Source organism: Solea solea, chromosome 19 (assembly GCF_958295425.1).
Source record: "Solea solea chromosome 19, fSolSol10.1, whole genome shotgun sequence".
NCBI lineage: Eukaryota > Metazoa > Chordata > Actinopteri > Pleuronectiformes > Soleidae > Solea > Solea solea.
In genome coordinates, this window is record NC_081152.1 from 21,505,434 (window position 1) to 21,517,953 (window position 12,520).

Below are 12,520 nucleotides of genomic sequence, written 5' to 3' on the forward strand. Positions count from 1 at the left end.
AGGACATTCAGCACATTCTGCATCGAGGCTTCATGTGGCAGAAGTTTCAATGACCTGTGAAAACAGGCGAACAAACCTGCTCACAGCACGTCGAGCTGCAAGACAGCAACGTCCAACAAACACTTCATTATCCTGAACACCTGCTTCTGAAGTAGTTTAATCTCATCCATCTCTCTCTCTCTCTCTCTCTCTCTAACTTTTGGATAAGATCATAAATGTTGCAGTATCATCTGCATAGAAACAAACTTCAGAATTTCCTCAGCATTTCTTCTGTGTTTGTAATGGAAACACAAAGTCTACTTGTAACTTCTGACTTTTTGTCCCCGATTCTGATTTTTTTTTTCTCAGCATTCTGACATTAATCTCACAATTCTGGTCTTTTTTCGCAGAGAGTCTTTGTCTCTTCTTCAGTATTTTCAGTGCACAGGTTTTTCTTTCTCTTATTCTGGAAAATGACTCAGCAGCAGCTCGTCCTCTCAAGATGCTGACTCGCCTGTTTATCTCTATGAAGCCATTTTCTTTTGCTTCTCTTTAATTTATTCACCTAATCGTGTTGCTGTTTCACCTCCAGTTTCACAGTTCGTTGTTGCTTATTTGCAGTGATGTTGATGTTTTAAAGGTCTTAAGACAACAGAAAACTCAAGATTTATTTCTAATCTTTTGTTTTCAGCCATAGCTGTGACTCGGATCACAGATCACGTCCACATACTTACAGTATCAGTTATCAATTATCAGCAAATGTATTGAAAATGTCTGGTTTACTTGTTTAAAGTAATATTAATATATTTATATCTCAAATGTTGTCACAATATTTTATAATAATTTTAAAAATGTGTGGAAGAACTGTCTTAAAATATCAGTCTGACATGTTTTTACATTTCATCTCATCTTCTGACCAAAACTGTACTTTGTGTTAACTGAATGCATTTTTAAAAAGTGTTCATGGAACAAGAAGAACAAGATACTGACGATCTATGATTGTTGCTTCACAGTGTGTTGCTGCTATCTGCTGGTTGAATGATGAATTGCAGCATGTCCATGCAGACTGTCCTCATTGAAATAAATGACACACACCATGACATTGTTTTGACACACACAAACTCATATCTGTCACTTTATTTCAAGTATAAACATGAAACATGAATTCAAATTATAGTTTTTAATATATTTAACTTGAATCTTTATTCAACTGTAAATAGTTTACTTAAGAGTTACTGTTCAAAGTAAAATAAAATGTAATAAAATGTTTTTTCAAAAAAAACTGCTGGAGAAGAGAACCAGTGCTGGTTTTCAGGCTGAGTGAAGTCTCCTGAGAGTCTGCTGGGCCATTTCAGCTCGTCTGATTCTTTCCTCAAAGAAACTCTGCTGGTGTCGGTTCCTCTGGTCCAACCTGATCGTCCACTGCTCTCTCAGTCTGCAGAGAGACAGACAGAGAACTGGGTAAGTGAAAGAAATGGTTTCCTGATGATCAAAATGAAGAAATATCATAGTACTGTATAGTACAGTAACATTTGACAAAAAGTCATAGTAACTATTAAGTAAGCTATTTAGTCGTATGTCGTTCAAAATCTGACAAAAGAGTCATAGGTTAGTATGTCGTTCAAAATTTGACAAAAAGTCATAGGTTAGTATGTCGTCCAAAATTTGACAAAAAGTCATAGGTTAGTATGTCGTCCAAAATTTGACAAAAAAGTCATAGGTTAGTATGTCGGTTAAAATGAGACAAAAAAGTCATAGGTTAGTATGTCGTCCAAAATTTGACAAAAAGTCATAGGTTAGTTTGTCGTCCAAAATTTGACAAAAAGTCATAGGTTAGTATCTCGTCCAAAATTTGACAAAAAGTCATAGGTTAGCATATCGTTCAAAATTTGACAAAAAGTCATAGGTTAGCTTGTCGTCCAAAATTTGACAAAAAGTCATAGGTTAGTTTGTCGTCCAAAATTCGACAAAAAGTCATAGGTTAGTTTGTCGTCCAAAATTTGACAAAAAAGTCATAGGTTAGTATGTCGTCCAAAATTTGACAAAAAGTCATAGGTTAGTTTGTCGTCCAAAATTTGACAAAAAAGTCATAGGTTAGTATGTCGTCCAAAATTTGACAAAAAGTCATAGGTTAGTATGTCGTCCAAAATTTGACAAAAAGTCATAGGTTAGTATGTCGTCCAAAATTTGACAAAAAGTCATAGGTTAGTATGTCGTCCAAAATTTGACAAAAAGTCATAGGTTAGTATGTCGTCCAAAATTTGACAAAAAGTCATAGGTTAGTTTGTCGTCCAAAATTTGACAAAAGAGTCATATTTCATATGTTTGCGTGTGTGTGTGTGTGAGTTCAGGAGGCAGACATGAGGTCAGTGTTTAACCTCTCACCATCAATCCTGGCCATAAATTCTTCGTGCAGATATCCAGTGAAACCTAATCTGCAGTCATCACTGTGTGTGTGTGTGTGTGTGGTCATATGTGGTCGTGTGAGTCGTGACAGGATGAATATTGTTGTGTCTGCGTGAGCGTGTGAGCGTGTTAGTGTCTGTCTGTCAGCACATGGTCTCATGTGTCTGTTAATCTGCTCGTCTGTCCACAGACGATCACGCTGATCTTCGAGGATTAAACATAAAGTCGAGCTGCAGCTAATCAACATTCTCTGGCTTCTACGCAACGACAGACGGGCGCGCTGAAAACACGACACAGGAATTTTAGAAAACAATGAGGAGGTGACAGAGCGAGGGACAGTTACTACTTTACCCCTGTACCTACAGTTCATCTGTCTGAATTATAATGCCACCTGGTGGCCATTTAAGAGAAAACACCAAACACCACGGTCTGTGGTTTCTCAACCATACTTTCCTTTTTTTCAGTGTAGCTACATGCTGGCTACACATATATATATATATATATATACATATATATATGTATATATATATATATATATATGTATATATATATATATGTATATATATATACATATATGTATATATGTATAGTATGATTGTGTAGAAATAATGTATTCAACTGTAACTTCACAATAGTTATGCCATACAGTATATTAGCAGTGATTTAGCACTATTGTCACGTATAAATACTGCATTTTATTGTAATTATACAGTTGTTGTGCCTAATAGTATATTTTTGTGCTGTACATTTGTGTGTAGATACTTTATGCATTATACTTTAACATCACAACAGTTATGACCTAGCAGAATTTTCGGGTGTAAATGAAAATCTTTAAGTTCATTAAACTGGTAGTAAATCCTTTATTAACTCTGACCTAAAAAAACACTTTAATGTAATTTAATGAAACAGAAAAAACACAGAATAACATTGTGAATAATCACAGTTAAAATCGAAATAATAAATAGCTGATAGTAAATGTTTGCGCTGCTGACCGTGACAGAGCGCTGCGTCCCCTCAGCTTCTCATCGTCGTCCATGTGCTCAGTGTGCTGAACAATCCTCTTCTCCCAGAACGACTTCAACTTCTGCTTGTCGTGGATTCTCGCCGCACTCATCACCTGGCGACAGTAAAACTACAAGACTAAAACTTCAACAGTAGAAAAAACATATTAATATGAAAACAAGAGTAAAACTACAGCAGTGAAACTACAACAGTAAAACTACAAGACTAAAACTTCACCGGTAAAAAAAACATATTAATATGAAAACAAGAGTAAAACTACAGCAGTGAAACTACAACAGTAAAACTACAAGACTAAAACTTCAACAGTAGAAAAAACATATTAATATGAAAACAAGAGTAAAACTACAGCAGTGAAACTACAACAGTAAAACTACAAGACTAAAACTTCACCGGTAAAAAAAACATATTAATATGAAAACAAGAGTAAAACTACAGCAGTGAAACTACAACAGTAAAACTACAAGACTAAAACTTCAACAGTAGAAAAAACATATTAATATGAAAACAAGAGTAAAACTACAGCAGTGAAACTACAACAGTAAAACTACAAGACTAAAACTTCACCGGTAAAAAAAACATATTAATATGAAAACAAGAGTAAAACTACAGCAGTGAAACTACAACAGTAAAACTACAAGACTAAAACTTCAACAGTAGAAAAAACATATTAATATGAAAACAAGAGTAAAACTACAGCAGTGAAACTACAACAGTAAAACTACAAGACTAAAACTTCACCGGTAAAAAAAACATATTAATATTAAAACAAGAGTAAAACTACAGCAGTGAAACTACAACAGTAAAACTACAAGACTAAAACTTCAACAGTAGAAAAAACATATTAATATGAAAACAAGAGTAAAACTACAGCAGTGAAACTACAACAGTAAAACTACAAGACTAAAACTTCACCGGTAAAAAAAACATATTAATATTAAAACAAGAGTAAAACTACAGCAGTGAAACTACAACAGTAAAACTACAAGACTAAAACTACACCGGTAAAAAAACATATTAATATTAAAACAAGAGTAAAACTACAGCAGTGAAACTACAACAGTAAAACTACAAGACTAAAACTTCAACGGTAAAAAAAACATATTAATATGAAAACAAGAGTAAAACTACAGCAGTGAAACTACAACAGTAAAACTACAAGACTAAAACTTCAACGGTAAAAAAAACATATTAATATGAAAACAAGAGTAAAACTACAGCAGTGAAACTACAACAGTAAAACTACAAGACTAAAACTTCACCAGTAAAAAAAACATATTAATATTTAAACAAGAGTAAAACTACAGCAGTGAAACTACAACAGTAAAACTACAAGACTAAAACTTCACCAGTAAAAAAAACATATTAATATTAAAACAAGAGTAAAACTACAGCAGTGAAACTACAACAGTAAAACTACAAGACTAAAACTTCACCAGTAAAAAAAACATATTAATATTAAAACAAGAGTAAAACTACAGCAGTCAAACTACAACAGTAAAACTACAAGACTAAAACTTCAACAGTAAAAAAAACATATTAATATGAAAACAAGAGTAAAACTACAGCAGTGAAACTACAACAGTAAAACTACAAGACTAAAACTTCACCGGTAAAAAAAACATATTAATATGAAAACAAGAGTAAAACTACAGCAGTGAAACTACAACAGTAAAACTACAAGACTAAAACTTCAACAGTAGAAAAAACATATTAATATGAAAACAAGAGTAAAACTACAGCAGTGAAACTACAACAGTAAAACTACAAGACTAAAACTTCACCGGTAAAAAAAACATATTAATATTAAAACAAGAGTAAAACTACAGCAGTGAAACTACAACAGTAAAACTACAAGACTAAAACTTCAACAGTAGAAAAAACATATTAATATGAAAACAAGAGTAAAACTACAGCAGTGAAACTACAACAGTAAAACTACAAGACTAAAACTTCACCGGTAAAAAAAACATATTAATATTAAAACAAGAGTAAAACTACAGCAGTGAAACTACAACAGTAAAACTACAAGACTAAAACTACACCGGTAAAAAAACATATTAATATTAAAACAAGAGTAAAACTACAGCAGTGAAACTACAACAGTAAAACTACAAGACTAAAACTTCACCAGTAAAAAAAACATATTAATATTTAAACAAGAGTAAAACTACAGCAGTGAAACTACAACAGTAAAACTACAAGACTAAAACTTCACCAGTAAAAAAAACATATTAATATTAAAACAAGAGTAAAACTACAGCAGTGAAACTACAACAGTAAAACTACAAGACTAAAACTTCACCAGTAAAAAAAACATATTAATATTAAAACAAGAGTAAAACTACAGCAGTCAAACTACAACAGTAAAACTACAAGACTAAAACTTCAACAGTAAAAAAAACATATTAATATGAAAACAAGAGTAAAACTACAGCAGTGAAACTACAACAGTGAAACTACAAGACTAAAACTTCACCGGTAAAAAAAACATATTAATATGAAAACAAGAGTAAAACTACAGCAGTGAAACTACAACAGTAAAACTACAAGACTAAAACTTCAACAGTAGAAAAAACATATTAATATGAAAACAAGAGTAAAACTACAGCAGTGAAACTACAACAGTAAAACTACAAGACTAAAACTTCACCGGTAAAAAAAACATATTAATATTAAAACAAGAGTAAAACTACAGCAGTGAAACTACAACAGTAAAACTACAAGACTAAAACTTCAACAGTAGAAAAAACATATTAATATGAAAACAAGAGTAAAACTACAGCAGTGAAACTACAACAGTAAAACTACAAGACTAAAACTTCACCGGTAAAAAAAACATATTAATATTAAAACAAGAGTAAAACTACAGCAGTGAAACTACAACAGTAAAACTACAAGACTAAAACTACACCGGTAAAAAAACATATTAATATTAAAACAAGAGTAAAACTACAGCAGTGAAACTACAACAGTAAAACTACAAGACTAAAACTTCAACGGTAAAAAAAACATATTAATATGAAAACAAGAGTAAAACTACAGCAGTGAAACTACAACAGTAAAACTACAAGACTAAAACTTCAACGGTAAAAAAAACATATTAATATGAAAACAAGAGTAAAACTACAGCAGTGAAACTACAACAGTAAAACTACAAGACTAAAACTTCACCAGTAAAAAAAACATATTAATATTAAAACAAGAGTAAAACTACAGCAGTGAAACTACAACAGTAAAACTACAAGACTAAAACTTCACCAGTAAAAAAAACATATTAATATTAAAACAAGAGTAAAACTACAGCAGTGAAACTACAACAGTAAAACTACAAGACTAAAACTTCACCAGTAAAAAAAACATATTAATATTAAAACAAGAGTAAAACTACAGCAGTCAAACTACAACAGTAAAACTACAAGACTAAAACTTCAACAGTAAAAAAAACATATTAATATTAAAACAAGAGTAAAACTACAGCAGTGAAACTACAACAGTAAAACTACAAGACTAAAACTTCACCAGTAAAAAAACATATTAATATGAAAACAAGAGTAAAACTACAGCAGTGAAACTACAACAGTAAAACTACAAGACTAAAACTTCAACAGTAAAAAAAACATATTAATATTAAAACAAGAGTAAAACTATAGCAGTCAAACTACAACAGTAAAACTACAAGAGTATAACTTCAACAGTAAAAAAAACATATTAATATTAAAACAAGAGTAAAACCACAGCAGTGAAACTACAACAGTAAAACTACAAGACTAAAACTTCACCAGTAAAAAAAACATATTAATATTAAAACAAGAGTAAAACCACAGCAGTGAAACTACAACAGTAAAACTACAAGAGTAAAGCTTCAACAGTAAAACCACAACAGTATAACTACAATAATGTTAAACTAAAGCAGTAAAACTGCAACAGTGGAACCACAACAGTAAAATTACAAGAGTGATACTACAACAGTAAAACTACAACAGTACATCTACAACAGTAAAACTACAAGACTAAAACTTCAACAGTAAAAAAAAAAAGCATACTAATATTAAAACAAGAGTAAAACTACAACAGTAAAACTTTAACAGTGGAACAACAACAATAAAACCACAACAGTAAAACCACAACAGTATAACTACAAGAGTAAAACTTCAACAGTATAACTACAACAGTAAAACTACAACAGTAAAACTGCAACAGTACATCTACAACAGTACAACTACAACAGTAAAACTGCAAATGTATAACTACAACAGTATGACTACAAGACTAAAACTTCAACAGCATAACTATGAGAGTTAAACTACAACAGTATAACTTGAACAGTACACCTACAACAGTAAACTGCAACAGTACAACTACAACAGTAAAACTACAACAGTATAACTACAACAGTACAACTACAACAGTACAACTTCAACAGTACAACTACAACAGTGCAACTACAACAGTAAAGCTACAACAGTTAAACTACAGCATAACTACAACAGTAAAACTACAACAGTATAACTACAACAGTAAAACTACAACAGTGAAACTTAAACAGTAAAACTACAACAGTTAAACTAAAGTATAACTACAAGAGTTAAACTACAGTATAACTACAACAGTACAACTACAAGAGTTAAACTGCAGTATAACTACAACAGTACACATACAACAGTACACATACAAACAGTTAAACTACAGTAAAACCTCAACAGTAAAAGTACAATAGGGAAACTACAACAGTTAAACTACAAAATTGAGAATACTAAAACTACAGTGAATCAGTAAAATTGTCTCTGTGTCTCGTTGTCTCAGTGTCTCTCAGTGTCTCGTTGTCTCAGTGTCTCGTTGTCTCAGTGTCTCTCAGTGTCTCGTTGTCTCAGTGTCTCTCAGTGTCTCGTTGTCTCAGTGTCTCGTTGCCTCAGTGTCTCGTTGCCTCTGTCTCTCTGTGTCTCGTTGTCTCTGTGTCTCTCAGTGTCTCGTTGTCTCAGTGTCTCTCAGTGTCTCGTTGCCTCAGTGTCTCGTTGCCTCTGTCTCTCTGTGTCTCGTTGTCTCTGTGTCTCGTTGTCTCAGTGTCTCGTTGTCTCAGTCTCTCTGTCTCGTTGTCTCAGTGTCTCTCAGTGTCTCGTTGCCTCAGTGTCTCGTTGTCTCAGTCTCTCTGTCTCGTTGTCTCAGTGTCTCGTTGTCTCAGTCTCTCTGTCTCGTTGTCTCAGTGTGTCTCAGTGTGTCTCAGTGTGTGTTTTGAATCTACTCTAATGAAAGCATTGACCTTTTGTCTGTCAGAGGTCAATCATGTGTGACATGGTCGTTCACTTACTCGTCTCTTTATTCTCTCTGTGTTCTTCTTTTATTCTCGTCCTTCTTTTCTTCCTCCTCTCAGCGTTTATCAGTGACACTTATCACTTCATTGTTCCTTCTCTTCTTCTTCTGTCTCCTTTCTCCTCGTCTGCCTCCACCTTTCCTTCCTCTTTTTATCTCCTCTGTTGACTCCGCCCACTGTCCTGTTGTTGTCTGTTTGACAAATGAAATCTTAGATATTACATTATATAGCATTATTATGTCATATATATTATATATTTACACAAAGGCTTTAAAAAGAGTACATTTTATAATAAATCATAAATATTTGACAGTTATTAGAAGACACATTTCAACACTGAAAATGAATTAGTTGTTTGTTTTTTCCACTGCCTTAAATTACAGGCCACAGGTTTTATGCATCCCCTCATCCACCTCTTCTAACAACACTAACATAGTATCTTAATAAAGGGATTATAATCCAACAATATTAATAATAATTATTATAATAATAATAATAATAAACGGTATTTTTGAGGACAATTACAACAAGACAATGTCATTATAAATATCAGCAGGATGAACAATTTGTAACTCCATGAGTGTAAAAACAGAATTATGGGATTCAATTTAAAATAAAAAAAACCTCTCAGATTAAAGATTATAATCCACTCAAAATACAGAGAGAATGTGTCACAACAAATTAGTGTCATATTAGTGATGAGTTCATCCTTTTCTGTGTGTCATTAACAGCACAGCTGAACATTCACGTCACCGTGTGTGTGTGTGTGTGTGTGTGTGTGCGTGCGTGTGTGTGTGTGTGTGCGTGTGTGTGTGTGTGTGTGTGTGCGTGTGTGTGTGAGATCTAATGTGTCAATTCTTGTTGTGGCTGCTGAAAATCCCTCGATAGGCGAGTCAGATGGAAGGTATTACAAAACTTTGATAAATGTGTGTGTGTGTGTGTGTCCATCTCACACACACATACAACCACACACACACACACCAGTGTCTTTTTTTCCGAAGTATCCAAACAGCTGATGAGCAGACAGAGTCATTAATCTGCTGGGATTAAAACAGCTGAGAGTTGCACATGAATGAACATGGATTAAATATTAAAGGAGGATTCTGCTGCTTTTGTGTGTTTTACTTACTACAGTCAGGACCGTCCACAGAGACGTCCACAGAGACGTCCACAGGTCGGCTGACTCCTGACTTGACGCACACACACATACACACACACACACAGAGTTTAAGGGTTAGAAAACGACAAAAGTCACACACAGGAACACGAGGAATAAAATGATTTAACTTTTCCTCCATTCACTCTGAGTTAATCCCTTTAAATCTGCCTCTAACTCTGTGTGTGCGTGTGTGCGTGTGTGCGTGTGTGCGTGTGTGTGTGCGCGTGTGTGTGTAAGCTCCTCTGTCTCCTTCACCTCTGCAGGACACCTGCATTGAGACATGAAGACGACGAGGACACGCAGGGAGGTTTTTGTTCAGCAGCAGCTGTGAGACTCTTTCATGAAGTCCTTTCTGTCCTCCGTCCACTCACAGCAGCACAATCACACAGGATAAAAATAACAAAGAGGAGATTACGCTGGGATTAAAAGCGTGTGAGAGAGAAAAGACGAGTGGCTGATCTCCACTGTGTTTTACAGTGACTGCTGTTTACTGATGGAAACACATTCACTCAATCACTTAAAGGGACAGTTCATGTTGTTTTTTAAAATAAAACCCTAAAACTGTAAAGTCAAAATGTCTCATTTACAGTAAATTAGCAAACATAGACATTCTGAACACAACCCAATCAGTCCTGGTCACAACTCACCTCAAATTGTGGATTTTTGTATTTAGGACATCTCAAATGTTGGAATTTCTTTTGGTTTTGGTTTCAATTACATCTAATTTTGGATTTTATGACATTTCCAGTTTTTGATTTTCTGACATTTTTGTTTATGAAATCTCTATTTTTTTTTAAGTTTTTGTTTATTTTCCTCTCAAATTTGGGATTTTTTGATATTTTAGTTTTTATTACATTCTAAAAACTGATCTCCACTGACATGATGCTTTGTTTTGTGACTGCTGTTTGCTGATGGAAGCACATTTACTCGATGACTTAAAGGGACAATTCATGTTGTTTAAAGGGGACATATTATGCAAAATCAACTTTTTAATCATTTTAATACTTATATTTGGGACTCTGGAGGCCCTAACACTCTCGCTGTTTTCCGCGCACGCTGCCATGTTGATATTGTCAGAGAACTAGTGGAGGGAGGGGGAGAGGAATGGAGCGGAGGGAACAGGAGCTGAGCGAGTGAGCGCATTAACAAGGACAAATCAGAAACCCCCTGGAAGAAGTGGGCGTGTGTTTGCCTGTGTCTCATTTGCATATAAAGGGACCAGGCACAAAACGAGTGTTCTGAAAGTGGCGGGTTTAGCAGGGTTATTGAACTGCTATGGTGCTTCATCCTTATGGTATTTTGACCAAAGCATGTCACAGACATGTTCATTAGGACACCAGGGAACTATTTTAACTTGGAGAAATAGGGTATAATATGTCTCCTTTAAAGTTTCTTTGCAACACATTGTTGCATCACTTTCTCACTGGTGAACAAAAACCATTTAATGTCAGGTTGAAGTTGTTGTTTAATGCAGCTCTCAGGTCATATGACTTGTTGTTGTTTTTGAAACTGGACACTAACATTTATTTCATCAATAAGATGATGAAATATGTGCCGTCTGTTCCTGGTATCACTCACCTTTTGTCACTCTGGTTGAAAAGAAGCTTTAGACACTGGTTTGTAAACTGTTTACACTCCCACACCAAAGTCCAGAGAGAAAGCCAGGGTTCGAAAGATGTTTTTGACTATAAAGTAAAAATGTCTGTTTTGCAGTATGTTAGTAGTCATAGTCAAAAAATACAACTTAGTCTGTCCCGGTCACAACTTCTAAAAGTATTTGTTCTCAAAGTTAAAACTATTTTTGATTAAAAAGTTCGAATGAGGAACTTTTAATTTGCAATCTCTCTTAAACTGTATTGTGAAAATGTCTGATTTGCAGTTTGTTAGTAGACATAAATGTCCTGAACACAACCTCATCAGTCCTGCTCACAACTTCTGGAAGTTTTTTGTTTTTTATTACATCTAAAATTTTAGGTTTTTATGACCTCACAGCAAACGTGTGAGGACCAGGTCGAGCAGATTTCACTTTCACTAATAAACTAATTATTCAGTCAACTTCTTATTTATTGTGAAAGAAAATATTCAGTCACTTCAGTTAAAGTATTTTATCCAAAATTCAAGAACTTTTCAATCCAAGCTTCAAATTCAAGCATTTTTAAAGGACTTAAACAAACTCCAAAACGCCCCCTACTGGTGTAAGATAAGAGAGCAGCTGGTAATCAATTTAACGCTCGTCAATAAAGTCTGGAGATAAGAGAGAGAGAGGGAGAGAGAGAAAACAGCTCCCACTGAAAATACCTGGAGATAAAACACACACACACACACACGTTTGACATTCATGACTTGAGGGGACATTGCATTGACTTACATTCATTTCCTGGAGGCTTACTCTAACCTTAACCACAATTACTACTGGACTAATCCTAATCCTAATCCTAACCTTAAAACATATCTTCACCTCAAAATGTAGTACATTATGGGGACTTGATTTTTGTCCCCACAAGGAAGACAAGTCCCCATAATGTGACTGCGTAAACAGGTTTAGGTCCCCACAACATTAGTAATACCTGGACACACACACACGTTGGACATTCATGACTTGAGGGGACATTGCATTGACTTAGGTTCATTTCCTGGAGGCTTAC

At 34.2% G+C, this 12,520-nt stretch overlaps 1 long non-coding RNA gene across 2 annotated transcripts; it reads right to left on the minus strand.

Moving 5' to 3' along the window:
* Positions 1-1,081: 1,081 nt before the first annotated feature.
* Positions 1,082-8,891, minus strand: LOC131446158 (uncharacterized). 2 transcript variants are annotated; one of them, XR_009233895.1, is made up of 3 exons: positions 8,714-8,891; positions 3,378-3,517; positions 1,082-1,414 (listed from the first exon to the last, which is right to left on the minus strand). It is a non-coding gene; the product is annotated as an uncharacterized LOC131446158 (long non-coding RNA). The 2 variants fall into 2 exon arrangements; XR_009233894.1 differs by having other exon boundaries at positions 3,378-3,502; positions 8,714-8,884.
* Between the last annotated feature and the right edge of the window lie 3,629 nt (positions 8,892-12,520).